Source organism: Alosa sapidissima, chromosome 2, assembly GCF_018492685.1.
Source record: "Alosa sapidissima isolate fAloSap1 chromosome 2, fAloSap1.pri, whole genome shotgun sequence".
NCBI lineage: Eukaryota > Metazoa > Chordata > Actinopteri > Clupeiformes > Clupeidae > Alosa > Alosa sapidissima.
Genome location: NC_055958.1, coordinates 24,650,289 through 24,670,609, shown reverse-complemented (window position 1 = coordinate 24,670,609; position 20,321 = coordinate 24,650,289).

Genomic DNA, 20,321 nt, shown 5'->3' with positions numbered 1-20,321 from the left:
GACATTTTCTTCTCTGGTGACTTGTTGCAGGTGTAGCAGAAAGAGATCCACCTGTATTTACAAGTTTCTGTCACACAGATCACTCCAGCCATGAAACAAACCAAGACATAACACAGCCAGGGAAACATTCAGAGAATCCAAACAGAATGATCTTTCCACAGAGTGTCAGCTGAGTTTAGTTAACCTCTTCATTCTCTGATTAACACTACCAGTAAACATCGGCCAACATTTCAGGGAGAACTGGAGGATGCTGTCCAGACTCATAGCCCTGTATTTTCCAAAGAACAGCTGTTTTAAATACTTGGTTGCATCTGATTACACAAACCTAATATAGTAATGACCTGTAACAATAGTGTGTGGATTCATGCATGCTATGTAATGTACTGTAATACACTGGAAGACCTAAAGATCCCATTGTATGAGATAATTATAGTAAGATAGTAATACTATTGCATGCACATAAACTGAATGAGGTCATTTATCAATAGCATTATTTATCTGAACAGAGAAAGCAATGGGGAAATATACCTTTACTGATTATTTGCATGACCAAAGGCTTACAGAATAGGCCTACTATATGTTCACTCAAGTGACTTCTGTTCATGAAACTGATCTGGAATGTGTCATCTCCATCAGGCCTTTTATCTGGTAATCAGTTCCTTCAGTTCCTGCAGTGTATAACGGTGTATAGTTAAGATACAAAAGAAACTAAATTGGTGTATTGTGTAAAGCATTTCGCACACCACCAATCTTCCACTAAAAAAACTGTAACAAATCACAGCAGCTGTCTCTCTGTCCAGCAGGGGGCACCCTGGTCTACTCCAACTGGGAGCTGGAGGCTTCATCTATGAGTGTTGACTAGTCAGTATCAGTAGACACTGCTGGCTCTGTGCTTGAAGACAGGGCTGTGCTTAAGGCCTCGCTGGCTGCCAGGATAAACAGACAGATCTCTGATTATGTTTAAGAAATGCGGTTCATGAAAGGCAAAGGCCTGCTGATAAATAGGCCTGAGCTGCACACAACTCCTGTTGCCATCGTTCTGGCCTTTGATGGGGCGGCTCTCCTCCCAGCCTCCCAAAATAAACCGCTCTTCTTCCTCACAGGGCTGGGAAACGCACTCGGACGTCTAAGCGGCTAGAGAAATGTTCAACGCTTCATTTCAGGGCAAATAGATAAATATGTTTATATCTTAATTACTTGGATTCCCATGGCCTTTTATGACAGCAGTGAGTGACAGGCCGAGAGTGACCCCATGCACTGACTCACAGTGGGCAGATTCCTTCACACCAGGACTATTTTTTCGAACTACTTTTGAAGTTGAAACATGTTTTAGCTAACAGGGAGCAGATTCGGGACATCTCTTGCAGAAACCGATTTGAGCCAAAATTACCAACAGCTTGGACTGTATTTCCAAAAAAAAGTTTGTGAATTGGGATTTTGCAGAAATATTGGAATAAGACTAATATTCCCTTCAGAAAAACTTGCTATAAGGCAAGAAGAAGATAAAGGTCAGTTTATAGACAAACAAAAAATCACACTCATACCAGAGTGTTAAAAGACCTTGAAGCTGAATAGAGGCACTGAGAACGTCAGAGATTACAGGCACACTTGGACTCTCTGGCGTTCCAGCCTATCTCGGAGTGGATGCATTCCTATCGACAGGTGGTTGTGGGATCCCAGCGGCAGACCTCCCACCTCCTCTCCCGCTGCCACCCCTGCTGCCCGAGAGGGAGCTCTTGTTCCACGAGCCCTGTTCCGCTCCAGACACCTGGTCCAAAATCAACAGCACATGTTGAACCAGGCTAATGGCGCCCCGCTCCATGCTGGGATGATGTCATGCCGGTCCCACTATAGCGCAACACTACGAGTTGTCAAATTAAAGACAAAAAGCCACAAAGAAGAAGCTCACTCCCTCTGGAAGTAATAAGGCGTGGGGGGGGGGGGGGGGGCTTTTTTTACTTTGCTGGGAAAGAGCATTGCACACAGTGTTGCGTTCCAGATTCCACCTGCTGCCAAACTTTAATGCAGAGATAAACAGTGGAAAATCATTACAGATCGTTTAAATGGATCACGCATCGTTTCTTTGACCTAGATTTATGGGAGGGATGTAGACAAATCTGACTTGGACCTCTCTGTGTTCAAACACAGAGAAGACATTCTACTATAGCACTCAACATTTTGAACAGAGCAGGGGAAAAATTGTGTAAATATTTGAATTTAATTTCTGCATCAAATAAATATTTGTCCCACTACATGAAAACTACAGTGAACGCACCACCATCAAATGAAAAAAAAAAATCATGCCTGTAGTAATCCCATGCATTTGACATTGCTCACTGCTCTGTGGCGTTTGGTGAACTGTAAATAGAGATCCGCAATTTACATTCTTCATTATGTTTATCATCTGAGAGGAGTGTTTAGTTTAGTAGGCCACCAGTCGACCTCGGCTATGATTCACCACCACAGAGTGGCATCACAGCTCTGCTTCCTAATGACTGTCCTCCAACAGAGGGCAACACAGGATACCAAATACACAAACAAAGCCATCTGTTTGCTAACATATTATATACATCCTAACAGTGTCCAAGACCTATTCAATTTATTATCAATATGAATTCAACTCAGGATACCAATATGCATATGTCCTACAGACTGTGTTTTCTCCTATGCTCCAAGCTTTTGTTGATATGGTCGACTAAAGATCTCCCATGAGCAAATATTCCCACTGAGCAAAACTACAACACAACCGCAAGTCAAACATTTCACTATGATAGCCACATGGCTCACAATCTGTTTTAAATTGACACTCATTGTTTTAAACCCCTGTTAAAAAATGTGCGTACAGACCGTAGTGCTACTGCGTCCGTTGCTGTTGTTACTTAAGAGATACCCAGAGGAGCATTTAGGCCGGGCAGCTGAGGCCTCGGCTTGCTCCCTGGGCTGTTATCATCCGCCATCAGGCGCTCCTTGAAGTGGTTTTATAAGACATGACGAGGGAGATCGGGCCGAAAGTGATCAGCCAGAGAGGAACATCTGAAACCTATTTCCCACAATTAAAGGGGAGAGACTATCAGCTCTAAACATCGCTTGTTTCCACGGTATCGGTTCAAACACTCGGCTCACACACATGCACACACACACACACACACACACACACTACACATTGTCACACACACACACACACATTCCCATAAACAGTGACAGCACATTTCCAAATATATTCGTTTGGAAAAAAACCAAAGCTCGCGCTCCAGCTGGGCATAGAGAGAGGGGGTTCCACGGATCAATAAAGAGCTGGCGCTTGACGGGGGATAATGTGTGAAGGCACTCACAGCATCTACACCTGGGTTTGAGGGAAATCCAGTGGCTGTGTGTGTGTGTGTGTGTGTGTGTGTGTGTTTGTGTGTTGGAGAGTGATAGAGAGGAAAATAAATAGAAAGAGATATACTAAGTACATGGCTCTTTTGCAGAGCCAAAGAGAGGCCTTGCCTGTGATTACTTTCCCTCTAATACATTGTGTGTGTGTGTGTGTGACATGTTTGGATGTTCATCAAACTTCAAACACAATAAAACAAATACTAGACATCTGTCTGGTGCGATGGAAGACTTGATTGCTATCACCACTTGCAATCACACTTCAATCACATTTCACTCACAAAACGTATTGTTATAATTCCAAGATGCAAGGAGACGGTAAACCACTTTGACTCTACTTTGCCTGGTTCACTGGGCCGAGCACTGAGATGCCACGAGGCTGTATATCCAGACCCAAGTGAAACGGCATGTCGGTGAAAGTGCAGTGAGTACGTTCCTTTGTTACAGCCAATGAATATCTTTTTTTTCTTTTCTTCAATAAACAATGAATCTGTCTGAAGTCACAATACATTGAGGTTCAGCTGCAGAAGAGAGCCTGATGTTTCTTTGAGAAAGAAAAAGAAAGAAGATTGGGATGGGAGTATGACTGAGAGGAGTTCCATCCAGCTGCATCTGTCCAGCTGAAAGCCAGAGTGGACCCTCTTACTGGGAAGCAATGAAGGTAGAATCTGAGAGAGTGAGTGAGAGAGAAAGAGAGAGAATAACAGAAAAGTATTGTGTGTGTGTGTCTCTGTGTGTGTGTGTGTGAGAGAGAGAGACAAAGAGAGAGTACTGTACGTGTGTGTGTGTGTGTGTGTGTGTGTGTGTGTGTGTGTGTGTGTGTGTGTGTGTGTGTGTGTGTGTGTGTGTGTGAAAGGGAGAGAGTACTGTACGTGTGTGTGTGTGTGTGTGTGTGTGTGTGTGTGTATGGATGTCATCTGTGCGTGTGCTGTAGGAGTAAGCATAAGAGAGAGAGAGAATACACACAGTCAGTGTGCGTCTGGATGTGTATTCAAGTTTTTAAAACAAGGGGAAGCACAGTTGGGTCACAAGAGCAACAAATGGTTCCTGTATTGCAACAGACGCTGTGTCTTGTTTTCTTAACGGGAGAGAACAGAGGGACCAGGAGTGCAGGCCCCGCTTAATTCAGCTGAAGGAAAACACGACCGAGAGAGAATCATTCCACGACTTCTGACCTTTTGTATCTTGGCATCGTCCAAATATCAGGCCCAATTAGGTCCTCAGTGAGATAAAATGAGCAAGACCAGCAGAATTCTGGATGCTTCTTTTGGAGGACACACAAAATCACACAGAATAACACCCACTACAGATATTCAGACACTGCACACATATTATAATCTAAAAGCAGATTAGTCCTTTTATTTGCTCTAAACATATAGAGCATGAAGACATAAAAGTCATGGTCATTTCTAAGCACCGTGTGCTGGACACCCACATGAAATCCAACAGTACAGATATAAATTAGACCTGATGACATGAGGGCTGAGATGGTAAAAGTGTTTTTGAGATGGCAAGTAGTTCAAGACAAAGTCCATGAGCTCCTCCCGCTCAGTCATATGACACAGATTTCGGTGCGTTCCAGCGCTATGCAGAAGGCAGCTGATATCTCCCTGGAGTGGAACTCGCTTGATAATGCGAGACAGAAACGTCAAAAGCAAATATTCCCAACCTGACATGAGCTCAGGTCATCTTTGGGGCAACGTGCCTAAAGCTCATTACCTGTCGCTAAGCAGTAGCCATTATCCAGCTATCTGGGACAGCGCGATGAGCAGATGTGCGGTGATGGGACAGCAGCTGGATGACATTCAGCACAGAGTCCACAGTAGCTCACGCCTCCCATTTCAACTCCTGGGACCTTGCCACTGAAAATATACAATTCATAAAGCATCATCATCTAGTCAGGGATATTTATGATGAGATATTTATGTCCTGCGGAGACTGCTCTGCCTTATCAGTCATTAAGTGTTCTTGCCACACTAAATGTCAGTGAGGTGTCACAGACTTGGACCATTAAAGATGTATATTTCACCAAAAAGGTGTGCGTAATGGTTTACACACTGTGCACATTTTTGTGCCATGACAATAACAGTGGACCTCTGTTTCGTGCGTCCAAACTCATGAAGAGCGAGAATTCAGTTTTTAAGATCTTTATTTTTAAGTTGATGCAGTCACTCAGTCCTTTTGAGGAGAAAAAGACTTTTGGCTCAGTGTAATTGCTGAGTGAGCTATGTATGGAGTGGGAAGGTGGGGGGGGGGGGGGTATTACTGGCTAAAGCAGTAGAGTAACGTAAGTTCAGTCTTGCCACAGCATGTAACCCATACCGAAACTATTTAGAGAGCTTCAGATGAGAAGCAAACGCTGATGATATCAGACTCACTTAAGCGACTTAGCTAATAAAATGTAAGACAACACTGCAGGTGATGCCAAAACACATCCACTTCCCAGCGCTCATCAAATTAGCATCTTCCCCGGGGAGAGAAGGTCACGCCTCGGGCGTTTCGCAACAGCTCACTGCCGGGTGGTGTTGGGTTCGTTTCTGGTGTGTGTGGCGGGTGGCACAGCCAGATCTGATCAGCGAGCCAGGGGCGGACCGGTGGTGGCCAGTCTGTCAGGGGGCAACACGAGGAGCGCAGACTGGGTGCCGTGACGCCATCCATCAGTGACAGCTGGCATTGTGCGCTCTACAAGGAGGAGCAGCGGGAAGCTCCGTCGTATCCAGGAGAGGGCCCATAAAAGAAGACTAATCATTAATGAACTCTCATTCAGGCCAGTGGAAGCCAAGCGAAGCGACGCTGGGAAATGCCAAGGAGAGATATAAATCCTCCCCGGAGGAATTTAATAGACAACATGATGTCTGGTGCTGTCTGAGAACAGACATTTAATAGAGTAAGAAAAAGGGAAAAAGAGAGAGAGATGGATTTATCTCTGCAGGAACAACATAAAAGCTTTAGGGATTTGAGAGTGGTATGGTAATGTACAGATCTGATTTAAAGACCTGTCACATCAAAATAAAACCAGGTGCATCTTTGGAGTGTTTTGGCCTTGAGACGTTTTCTATCAATGGTTCAACTGAAACTCTATCTGATGTCATTTAATTCTGAACATTATGCCATCAACCTGGACGTTCCTGTCAACCACACATTGCAATGTGAGCTGAAAATCAGTATTCAGTATTCAGTTATTTAGTGAGTTTAGCCCATTAAATCCACTCAATATGTTAACAGCCCTGAAAATGTTAATGGGACAAATCACTTCAGCGACTCATGAAGGAATGCATCACAAGAGTTGTGGAGGTGTTGAGTTGTTGTTGAAGTCTGAAATTTGAATGTGGTTTCAAGACTTCTCCAAAGGGCAGAGATGTCAACACATCTCTAAATTCTCACATGTGCTCAACACAATCCTGAGTCCTGAATGCACATTTGTTATTAAGTGGAGTATATACTCAGTATACAGACATCTGGATCCCAGTTAGTCATACTTCCCGCTTGGGTCACATTTGCTTACTTATGTTTGTACGTCACAGTATGAAATACAGACATTGATAGTTTATTATTGGAGCAACAAAACTGAAAGATTTCAATGGACAGTGAAATTATACCACTGATTGAGAACAGCCTACTGGAAACAAAAGACATATTGGTCTTTTTCAGAGGCTGTGGTCATGATCCTAACAGAGCATATAGTTTAAGGGTAATGTTCAGGTTAAGTTGGAAAGCATATTGGAGACTTACGTGTGACATAGGCTTGGAGCCATCATGTCACAACACTGCAGTGCAACAAGGTTCAAGTCATAGGCATTCTAATGTGAAAGCCTGCAGTTCCACTATTGACCTGTGGAGGGGGCACATCTCCTGGCTGAGCCTCTCCTGTCCACAGCTGGGTATTGTAGCACACCTGTTTGCCAGATGTTTCGGGGGAGCGTGGAAGCTTGACGTTCCTGGTTCATGGATCCATAGTGTTTTTTTGTTCGCCTTTTTCTCGCGCGCTGGCCAGTGGTTTTATTTCTCTTTCCCTGATGCCTGTTTACACAAGCGTGTTAACCTCGGAGAAGGTGAGGTGGTGGCGACTACACCTGACGACAGGAGGACTTGGAGGGGAATCCCTGTCACCTCACCGTCTCCCAGGGCAACTCTGTCACGCTGTATCAAAATCTAAATACCAGTACAAAACGTCATTTCAAGGCCACTTCTATCTACTTTGGCATTGTCCTGCAAGGCCGGCTGAATGTTGTGATAGTGATGGAGTCCCGCCGCTTCATGTTTCTTTAAACATTTCAGTTTCAGTTGGACCATTTGGACTACAACCACTCAGCAACTGGGCACTCTGACAGGGGATTTTCTTTCTTTCTTTGGGTCTGCTCTCTTTTCTTCTCTCCATATAAATCTACACAAGTGTCAGTGTAGCAAATACCTGCAGGATGGCACATGGAGTACAAACTGTCTCTGGAGGCCCCACTTGTTGCCATACTGAATCGTCTTTTGTTCTTACTGGTTGCAGTGGGGAGCAGAGGCTTGGCCTAATTATCCCCTGTGTTCAGAGTAAATCTGCTCACACATGGGCTTTCTTTGAAGATGGGTCTGTTAATCCCTAACCTGTCAGCTGGAAAGAGACAGAGCGAGAGAGAGTGAGAGAGGAGAGATAGATAGAGGAAGAGAGAGAGAGAGCTGTATGAAAAACAGATTTGGGGAAATACAACATAGGTTACTCTTAGGCTCTGAGTATGTGAATCATACTTATGTGATGTGAGAGCTGTGAATCATACCTAAACGATAATGTAGATGTTGGCAAGCCTCACAATTTGCATAATGAAAACTGACGAAACCGTTTGCATTCTTACACATACAGGTATTTGTCTGTGGGCTGTTTCAAGTGTTACTCTAATGTCACTCTGGTTTTCTTTTGGTGTTTACCACAGCAAAGAGATGGCATGCAAATATCCTCTTGCAGTGATACTTACACACTCACACACATAAATCGCCCAAATGATGGTGGAGGTGGGCTTAAGAACAGGAGCCTGAGGCGGTATGAATTTGCTGTGTGGAGCAGTGGACAAGCATGCACGGTATCCTGCACGAAAGAAGGGGAAAAAATAGAAACATTTCAACTGTGAGCTGAAACAGTTGTGTGATTGATACACATCAGTTCAAATGTTTCTCTTTTCTCAAGAAATGCACACGCACGCACACACACACTCACACACACACACACACACACACACACACATGCACGCACATTCACACACACGGCATTTTTGTTCAGTCCAAGTCCTGTGGAGCTATTGCAAGTATTTCTGCAGATGGCAGGCCGAACATGTGCATGTTTGCCTGTGTATTTTTGGATTTCACTAGATTCTCAGATATTAAACGCTCAAATGAATGAGTGCGTGGCAGTTTTTATTTACACAACCACAAAATGGCACACAAATAAAGAGCAGAAACATCCTCATGAAAGTATCGGTCTTTAATATTTGTCGAGAGAGGGAGGCCGCAGAGAGAGGGAGTTGCCCTAGAGCAGGGGCCAGCAGTGGTGGCTGGAGTCTATAGGCTGTTTGATCCCTGCGCCCGGAATCCTTGGAAACGGCTGAAAATGTGCCTTCCCCTCAGAGTTCAGATGCTCCGGGTCGCCGGCTGGAAACATTACAGTCAAGTCAGCAGCGGGGCAAGCCGTGCCTGTCTTCAGCTGCTCGGCGGAATACCGCGAGAACCACTCGGGGAACTCGACATGTGTCACGGCCACAATTTACCGAGAGCTGTGTTGTGTAACAGATATACGATACCGCAATACTTATACAGTTATTTTTAAATTGGTCAGTCCCACGCCAGAAGCAATTTGGAATGGCGCATCCGATGTGAAAGCCAGCAGGCTACAAAGGCTGACAAAAAAGGATGTCATTTGATAGAAAGGTAAATTGAAGGTTCACAACCAAGATGTCCCTTCTTGGGTTTGCACAGGCCTCACTCTCTTGTCTTTCCAACACTTACAGCTAAACTAGCACTCCTAAATATCAGATCTCTTTCAAACAAATCATTCTTAATTAATGATTTAATTTGCACACACAACCTTGATTTCTTACTTTTAACTGAGACATGGTTAGATAAAGCAAACAGTGCTGCTACTCTCATGGAATCAGCTTCCCCAAATTTCAGTTTTTTGAGTGCTACTAGAGCAAATAAAAGAGGTGGGGGGATAGCCACAATTTTCAAGACATCTTTTCAGTGCAATCAGTCGTCATTTTGGTGACTTTACTTCATTTGAATATCTGTGTGCTCGCATTAAGTCTTCTCCTCAGATTTTATTACTGACAATTTACAGGCCTCCAAAACATTCAGCTAAAGTCTTTCTTGAAGAGTTAGGCGAATTGCTATCAGTCATTTGCATAGAGTTTGACTGTCTTATTATATCAGATCTAAACTTGCATGTGGATAATCCTGAAAACAATTATGCCAAGGAATTCATTGCACTAATCGATACTTTCTCCCTAACACAGCATGTACAGGTGCCAACACACTCTCTCGGCCATACCCTGGACCTTGTTATCACAAAGGGTCTCAATGTCTCTACAGCTGTTAAAGACCAAGGCCCAGTTTCCCGAAAGCATCTTAAGCCTAAGAGCGTCGTAAAGTCCCTCTTACGAGTGTCTTAAGATTTGCCGACTGTTTCCCCAAACCATCGTAGCTTAAGAGCGTCGTGAAAACACTCGTAGATCTACGAGTGCTCCAGAGTTCTCGTTACCGGCTAAGAGCGTCTTAACAGTACTTTTCACTGAGGTCACCAACAGGACATACAGAGGAATTACAACTTAGAATACATAATCCAATTTACGTCCCCATTCTTTATTGTGTTTACCTGTGATGAATCAGATTTTAGCGTGCAAAATAGTATAGCCTACATTTAATGGTCATAATAATGTGATGAAAAGCGGACAAAAAATGCAATCATTAAGTTATGAAACGAGACGTTGCCAGAATAGTTTGCCATTATCTTTGCTAAGTGAAGGCTATATTTTATTAGGCCTATAAGGTAAAAAGCAGAGAAGGCAACATGTGGTTTAGTCTGTACTGCATCAAAATCTAAGCCTACACATTCCCTCATTTTCTCGACTTCTTTCTTATCTTCAAACGTGTTATTAAGTGACACCGCAAAAAATTATTGGTGCAACAATCTAATCTTAAAATAATTACAATTATTTATGTTTGTGTGGTATATAACCTATACTTGGGATGCTTACATGCAGATGTCAAAGTGTTTCTATTTTCGTATTGATGTGAATTAACGTGTAGATCCGAAGTTTAAATGCTAAGCCTAGCTGTGACGTGCAGTCACCTGACATCACCGTCACATTAGAGGATATTTCAGAACTATTAACGTGGACAGCTCCCCTTAAGAGCATCTTAAGAGAAGTGCACGCGCGTTCACGCTACGAGCATGTTCGGAAAACAGTCGGAAAAAACAAATGAACGATCGTAAGATGAATCGTAGAAAACCCTCTTAAAGGAGAATTCCGGTGTGATATTGACCTAAAGTGTATCGAAACATGATACCGAGTGTGAACGTATGTCTCATAGCCCATCTCGGCTTGTCCCCTGCACTCCAAAATCTGGCGCTAGTTAGCCGATGCTACCAACATCTTTTTCAATAGTGGTGCTTCGGCATCGGGCTAGCCATGCAAATAAATCACTGTTTTACACCCATTTACGAGGCTCAATATATCTCCACACTTCATTGGTAGACTTCCGAGGGCCCTGACATTTAAAACGAGACATTGAGAACTTTGAAAAAGCACTGGTAGTTTACTTACAAGACGATTTATACAGACAGTATCTTCACGAAGTTTAGCGTTTGCAGCCATCTTGAATTTAGTCACGATAAGTCGAGCAATGAGTAAGAATGAACAGCTATGATAAGGGATCAGAGTCCAAAAATAATTCAGTGGAAATGCATGGATTCCAGTTGCTGCTACTGGAAGAAACTGGAATCCATGCATTTCCACTGAATTATTTTTGGAATCTGATCCCTTATCATACCTGTTCATTCTTACTCGTTGCTCGACTTATCGTGACTAAATTCAAGATGGCTGCAAACGTTAAACTTCGTGAAGATACTGTCTGTATGAATCGTCTTGTAAGTAAACTACCAGTGCTTTTTCAAAGTTCTCAATGTCTCGTTTTAAATGTCAGGGCCCTAAGAAGTCTACCAATGAAGTGTGGAGATACATTGAGCCTCGTAAATGGGTGTAAAACAGTGATTTATTTGCATGGCTAGCCCGATGCCGAAGCACCACTACTGAAAAAGTTGTTGGTAGCATCGGCTAACTAGCACCAGATTTTGGAGTGCAGGGGACAAGTCGAGATGGGCTATGAGACATACGTTCACACTCGGTATCATGTTTCAATACACTTTAGGTCAATATCACACCGGAATTCTCCTTTAAGAGCGTGTCTCCGTCGTTATCGGGAAACTGGGCCCAGGGCCCAGTTCCCCGAAAGCATCTTAAGCCTAAGAGCGCCGTAAAGTCCCTCTTACGAACGTCTTATGATTTGCCGACTTTCCCGAAACCATCGTAGCTTAACAGCGTCGTAAAAACACTCGTAGATCTACGAGTGCTCCAGAGTACTCGTTACCGGCTAAGAGCGTCTTAACAGTACTTCTCACTGAGGTCACCAACTGGACATACAGAGGAATTACAACTTAGAATACATAATCCAATTTACGTTCCCATTTTTTATTGTGTTTACCTGTGATGAATCAGATTTTAGCGTGCAAAATAGCCTACATTTAATGATCATAATAATGTGATGAAAAGCGGACAAAAATGCAATCAAGTTATGAAACGAGACGTTGCCAGAATAGTTTGACATTATCTTTGCTAAGTGAATATTTTATTAGGCCTATGAGGTTAAAAGCAGAGAAAGCAACATGTGGTTTATGTGGCCTACTGCATCAAAATCTAAGCCTACACATTTCCTCTCTTTCTTACTCGACTTCTTTCTTATCTTCAAACGTGTTCTTAAGTGACACCGCGAAAAATTATTGCATGGTGCAACAATCTAATCTCTGTGTGGTATATAACCTACTTGGGATGCTTACATGCAGATGTCAAAGTGTTTATATTTTCGTATTGATGTGAATTAATGTGTAGATCCGAAGTTTAAATGGTAGGCTTATAGCTGTGACGTGCAGTCACCTGACATCACCGTCAAATCAGAGGATATTTCAGAACTATTAATGTGGACAGCTCCCCTTAAGGGCATCTTAAGAGCAGTGCACGCGCATTCGCGCTACGAGCATGTTCGGGAAACAGTCGGAAAAACCAAACGAACGATCGTAAGATCGATAACGACGGAGACACGCTCTTAAGAGGGTTTTCTACGATTCATCTTATGATCGTTCGTTTGGTTTTTCCGAACTTGGACAAATGCTATGCAGATGACACACAAATGTACTTAGCTATGTCACCAAACGACTATGGTCCCCTTGAATCTCTGTGTCAGTGTATAGAACAAATCAACACCTGGATGTCTGAAAATTTTCTTCAGCTGAACAAAGAAAAAACTGAAGTAATTATATTTGGTAAAAAGGAGGAAAGACTTAGGGTTGCCACTGTCCTTGACACAAAAGGGTTGAAAGCAAAGGATACTGTTAAAAATCTTGGTGTATTAATTGACAGTGATCTAAATTTCAACAGCCACATGAAAGCGATAACTAAATCAGCTTTTTACCACCTCAAAAATATTGCCAAACTTAGAGGGCTGATGTCAAAAGATGATTTAGAAAAACTCATTCATGCATCTCCAGCAGGGTTGATTACTGCAATGAACTTTTCACAGGCCTTCCTAAAAAGACTATCAAACAGCTTCAGGTGATACAAAATGCAGCAGCTAGGTTTCTCACAAAAACTAAAAGAACTGACCACATTACTCCAATTCTTAAGTCCCTGCACTGGCTTCCAGTAAGTCACAGAATTGACTTTAAAGCACTACTTCTTGTTTATAAATCACTTCATGTAGCAGGACCTAAATACCTCTCAGACATGCTTCAGCAGTACACACCCTCCAGACCTCTCAGGTCTCAGGAGATAAACCTGTTAGTAAAACCTGCTGTTAGAACTAAACATGGTGAAGCAGCTTTTAGCTGCTATGCGGCTCAGCTCTGGAACCAACTTTCAGATTACATTAAGGCCCCAACTGTAGCCAGTTTTAAATCTAGACTTAAGATCAAACTGTTCTCAGATGCTTTCTGCTAACTGCACTGAGTTATAATTTCTGAATCTGTCTTGAAAATTATTCTACCTGTCTTTTATTTTGTCTTTTTAATCATTCTCTATTTTTAAATGATTTTACCTTCTGTTTTATGTTTTCTTTTTATTATGACCTTTACCTTTTGAACTATTCTTTGACTATATTGCCCTTCTATGCTTTTATTTGTTATGTTGTTTTGTTTATGTAAAGCACATTGAATGACCTCTGTGTATGAAATGCGCTATATAAATAAACTTGACTTTACGACACTGTTTACTTGGTGTATGTTGTTTTTTTCTCACATTTTAGAAGACACTTACTGTCATAATTTCACTGACAGATAACTTTAGATTGCTTAAAATTAATCTGATCATCTAGATATCAATACCTTCATTGTACTGAAAGCTGATGTAACAGAAAATGTATGTTTTTTTTAAATGGGAATATATTTAAATACCACCATACTCTATATCAATTATATAATTATGATGTAAAGTTGTTGTATCACTTTGCTGTTTTTCCAGTAAAAATTATGGAAAAGACTTACCAGTGTGCACTGCAGGACCAGTCTTCCCACTGTTCTCTCAAGACAAGGCCTCCCCTTATCTCCTAAGAGCTGCACACTCTCTTCCCCCTCTTGACATTTCAACAACACATTTTCACAAGATATATTCCCCCAAACCATCTTGTCTGTCATCTCAAAAGATACTATCAGTACATGCCAAAGTAAATGTTTGTGCAATGCGACATCCATTTAAAAATGAAAAGGAGTTGCCCTCTCGTAGCTGCAGATGTATTGTTTAGTTGACCGGTTGAGACAACCAAACACAACACAAGAATGGAATTTATTTCAAGCAATTCAGTAAATAAAACAGACCATACTACAATCAAAAAAGGACATATCCAATATGTTGTGGTTTCTCTAAGTAGAACAAGATACAGGAGCACCTCGATCTTAATATCACAACCATATCCCACATGAAACCATACAAATCAAAACATGACATCATTATTTGTAGTACTTAGTCATAGTAGTAGTAGTAGCAGCAGCAGTAATATTCTTAATGGCAGTGATTCCTGCTGTTGTATCAGTAGTTATAATGATCATGACCATTTTGTATTTTCAAATGAAACAGAAAATGGTAAAAAAAAAAAGTGTTGCTGGGTGTTGCTGTTGCCACCGGTGACAGTCCAGCACTTATAATTGGGCGGTTGGAAAGGGGCGTGGCTGTCTACAGTCTTGTTGACTGGGAAGTTGAATCATCTCCGGCTGACCACACACTAGCTCACGCCGATGAGTGTGTTTACTGGGGCCGCAGTGTTCCCAGCGAGTCATCCCTCACGCAGCACCCCTGCATGTGTGTGTGTGTGTGTGTGTGTGTGTGTGTGTGTGTGTGTGTGTGTGTGGATACACACTGTGGTCCCCCACACCAGGCCCCCGCTGCGGCTCCTGCCCCCTGTCTGTCCACAGGGGCCACTGGGCCCCAGATGGCTGCTGGGGGCTCCACCCTGCCACAGACCAGAGGCGGCCGAGGGGGAACCACACTCGCCCCGCTGCGTCCTTAAAAACGTGTGGCAAACACATTTTCTCCACTGGCCTAATTTCACATGGCTATGCTGTGAGACATTATGCAAATAGGAGGAGGTACGGGCCAAATTAAAGGGTAGGGTTAGGTGCAGCAGACACGCAAGTGACAGCACGGAGAACAATATTTTTTAATTTGGTCCAATTATAACAGGCCATCCGTTGGCTGAGAAACAGTAAGGGGGCTATGGTCGCTGAAGCCCTAAATCTGTTGGTGCATCAGAGTTGTGGAGTGCACAGTCGCACACAAACACTGCCATCTTGTTGCCAGATTCCCTATGTGAAAGTAAAGGACAGACCATTAATCATGGGCCAGTTTTGGAGGCTTGCGGAGTGAGACAGAGCTCGTTCACAACCCCGCCCTGGTGTGAGGCGTGTGTCTCGCTCTCCTGTGAAAAGTGTCTGTCTGCCATCGGACGGGAAAACTGTGAAGTGTGAATACCTGCTCACCAAGGATATCACAAAGACAGCTATTGCAACAAATAAATAAATAAATACATACATACACAAATAGATAGATAGAAATAATGCGTACATACATACATACATACATACATACACACATGCATATACATACATACATATATACATACATACATACATACATAGACAACTAACTAGCTAACTAACTAACTAATCAACTAACTAGCTAACTAACTAATTAACTAACGAACGAACTAACTAACTAACTAACTAACTAACTAACTAACTAACTAACTAATTAACTAAATAAATAAATAAATAAATAAATAAATGATAAATCTGCCTACATCTCAAAGTATTAACCAAATGTGTTGGAATACCAAAGGCTTGCTCATGGGCATGGCTGCGAGTGTTCTTTAGCTTAATTCATGCTTTTCATGTGTTTGTTGTAGGCTGACTGATGTAAAGGCAACATGAATCTCATTAATATTTCTCTTTTTGAATAGCAGTCACAGACATGGCCTCATCCAGCAACACATCATTTCATAAAAGCCAGGCGCCTAATGAACTCAAACGCAGACCAGTGATCATATAAAACATGTTTGTCTGCAGAAAGTGTGACTTCTACCTCTTTGAACCGGAGGAAGTGATGGCTGAACCATGAACTTTGTGTGAACTCCAGCTACAATATAACTGTTTCGTGAAGCAGTTATAAACCATCTCTGGCAGATTTGCAACCAGTGATTAAAGTAATAAATTACTTGTTTGGTCCGGCAAAGTGTTAATAGTTACTTTATGGGGCAATAACGTGCAGGTGTGTGCCCTGGGATAGGCCAGCGTGACGCACAGATACGTAACAAGCATTTTTCCTCTTTGCGCCTCCTTGTAGTTTGTACCATCATGAAACAGGCCTCCAGAAACAGCAGCCAGTGACGGATGGTAACTAATGAATTTCGGCTTCCAAAATGTGTCACGCGGCACTGTCAACATCAGAAGTGAGTACACACCGTTCACCCTTTGATCCCTGCTCGTTTTTTAGAGACCAACCTTCACCCCCCAACACCCCCCCCCCCCCACACACACACACACACACACCAGACATGCCCTGAAAAGCTCTGTCCAAGGAGACTCTTTATTTGATCCCATCTGCCTTGAAACATGACAAAGCTGGGCTCAGGCACGGGGGGGGTAGCATTGGTTTAATTAGCTGAGAGACAGCAGGGCAACCCAGAACACAGGAGCCCCATCAAGCGCGTGTCTAAGCTGCCCTGGCTCTCTCAAGGCAGCGCTTCAAGGGGCTGGGGATAAAAGGCTCTGCTGTGTTTGTGATTCATATCTCAGCCCTGTGGCGGGGGGGAGGCGCAGAGCATCAGGTGTGCACCGCCAGCGCTAGACCAGGGTGCACTGCACACGCCGCTGGTGCCACAGCCTGCCTGGTGACTTTCAAAAACATGGAGGGGGAGGGGGGTGGTCTAAGCATCTGGATACAATTGTATCATTACAGCTTACCTCTGTCTGCAAGTGTGGACTACCTAAATAGCCAACTGATAATGGTTTCAAATGACCTCCTCCCACTCCACCATCCCCTTTCCTAGATGAAGGCCAGATTCATAAAGCCACACAAGTCGCCACTGGGAAACGAGGTCTCTCTGCAGGACCAGAATGCAACCCTCTGACCTTTGCCTGCCTCAGTGATTGCTTCTATAATGACTGTAGGCCATTCTCATCAGGGCAGTTACCGTAACATCCACTCACCCCTTACCATAATGCACTAATTGGAAAAAGAGGGAAATGTTTAAGTCCTAATTGTGTTTGGGAAGTAAATTAAACTGGTGCTGATGATGGATCACCTCACAGGTGTGGAGGAGGACAGTTGTGGTGTGGTGAATCACTGTCGAAATGTGAGACAGACTTCGATGAGTTTTGTATGTTACATGTTTTTTTTTTCTTTTCAGATGCCACTTTAGAAGAACTTTTGGTTAGCCTCCATTCCTTGATATACTCAAATGCCTTTAAATAGCCAGAGGACAAATGTATTCATTTTGGCACAGCATGATATATTTCACCACTACCCTCCCAAATATAACATTTAATCTGTTTTAATTATGTCTTCATCAGATCATAGGTAGTGTGATAAATGTTAAAAATGATTGTCTTTGGTTTTGGTGTTGCATGGGGCTAAAGGTCTAGGGTTGCCTTAGGTTTATTAAGGAGGGTGGATCCAAGAGGTTTCTCTTTCAAAGAAAAAAACTTTTGTATGACTAAGGATTCACCTATTTAAAACATGCTGTGGTGTGCATCTTTACTGTAGTTGTCTGGTGGCTGTGGTTTCAGCTATCACCTGTGCCATTATCTCATTACAGGGTCCTCTGTGCCTCTTTCTCTCTGGCCCTGTGAGGAGGATAATCTATCCTCCACGTCCTGTGTTATTATACCGCTTGTCTTCTTGTTATGCTCAAACCTGACAGCCGTTTATTCTCTCGTCCACAGGCTGTTATTTCGCAGGGGCAAATTGGGCACACCGGTCAGTGCCATCCGCGCAGATTATCTCATTTGGGCTTGTGGTTATCACTCAACTCCAAATCAGAGGCTTGAACAATTGCAAACAATTGACTCCTCTTGAAGCATTTGACATCAGGCGAGGGCAGCTAGTCATTTACTGGATTGACTATTTATTCTGCTCGCTACAGCCTCTAATTTGGCCCTTAGGATGTTAGGGGAGAGAGAATAAGATGGAGATGAAGAGGAAGATGAATCAGTTTGTGCAGATTGTGTGGTCTGATTGGCTCTAGGAAGCCCACCTCCGTAAAACGTTTGTGTTGGGAGGTTCCATCATCATAATGAATGTTAGACAGGTAAGTCTGAAGGTGTGTTTCTAAAGCACTGAAAGCACTGTTGCACCACAACCATGGTAAAACTAAACTACTACGAAGAGTGTTTAAAATAGTCTAGCCTTTTTAATAATCTATCTCATAATGAATGTGTGAGAGATAGAAATATTTAAAGCACTGTACAAATAAGTGTTCAAAATAGTCTAGTCTTTTTTAACATCTGTAGTCTTTCTAATAGTTAATTGTCTGTCTGTGATGGCTGTTGCGCAGTGACACATCCGGGAAACAAACGCTGGTATAACTGACGGCCGGATAGCGCCTTATTCTTTAACAATGCTGACACTTCCATCTGTGAATTAAGTGTTAATTGGTGCCATTGTGTTTGAAGAAACAACAACACAGGTGTTGTATTGCTATTTTGCCACTGCTGAATGATATTAATAAGGGAGCAGTAACTGTAACACTAATATATATGACTTGGCAGTTCAGCTTGAGAGGGATGTGTATTAAATAACTGGGAGAATCAATGTTTATGGAATTGCGAACAGAGATATGTTATATAAAGTAACATCTTACAGTTGCATATGTAGACATGCTGTTGGGGATTTTTACCAGTAGTGTACATGAAAGAAAGAAAACAGGCCTTGTAAATGGAGACCTCAGACATACCGAAATGTGACATTGAAGCAAAGTTAATGAAACACAGTAAACTGAAGTTTTATTCCTGATGATTTTATTTGCTTCTAAGTGGAATGCTAATGGGAAATATGCTACCCAGCTGTCTTCAGCTGTTGGAAACAGCCCTGTTGGAGCGTATCATTTGAATAGTAACTCTGGCACCCTCTCCCGCATGTGGCATGCGCACATAAGTTTAATTAGTACCTTGTTTTTCGGCACAGAACGCTCTTTCCATTCCAACCAGCAGCCTTGATTAACAACATCCTGATTTGTGTATGGGAAATCTGAGTTCGGTTTTGATCTGCTGAGATCACATGGTATTAATGGAGACAGCTGGTCAACTGTGGCTTTCTCTTGAGGCTACAGCTGATATGTGGAAGGTTATGCCCTAGACAGCGTCTCACAGTTCCCGTATGTCTGTGCCAAGTCAAGGCCCAGTATTTAATTCACCTGGAGCTTCTAAACTCCCACAGATTCCCACTGCGCACTTCCAATTATAACGTTGGCTGCTGACATCCTCTCTATTAACGTTAAATCATACCTCCATCCCATATATATATATATATATATATATATATATATATATGTATATATATATATGCATTCACTGTGTTGTCACAGTCCATTGATTCCCTTCTGGTCAACCTGCTGTTTGGGTAGGACATGTGATAGATATTACAGCACCGACCTGCCCTTTAACATTGCTAAGCTGCGTAGCGTAGCGCTGCACTGTGCTGGCCCGGGCTTCAAACCTGAGCGGGCGCGTATCCCTCAGAGAAACCACAGCGGCTCTCCAGCCCATGGCATCCATCATGCTCGAGTTACCCAGCACGAGGGGATCGGTGACCTCAGGGCCAGATGTGCCGGCAGCGCTGCCTGTGGTCGGCCATGTTGATGAGAGCATCTGCGAAACGGGGCTTTTTTTAGACGTGTGTGAAGGCAAGGGGACGTTACGAACGCTGCTACCAGCCCCAAACTGTCATTCCCCCTCGGCAGAAATGTTGACATAATGTCCTGGGTAACTAAGGAGGAGGAAGGTTATGTTCGAAAACAAACACATTCAGGTTGTTCTGAGAAAAAGGACTGGAAGTAGTGAATGACAAGCAAAACATGGCTCAAAATTAAAGTTTGTTTTTCTTATCATGGAGCAAAAATAATTTGGCCTTTGTTAGTCATATCAGGTTCTGCAC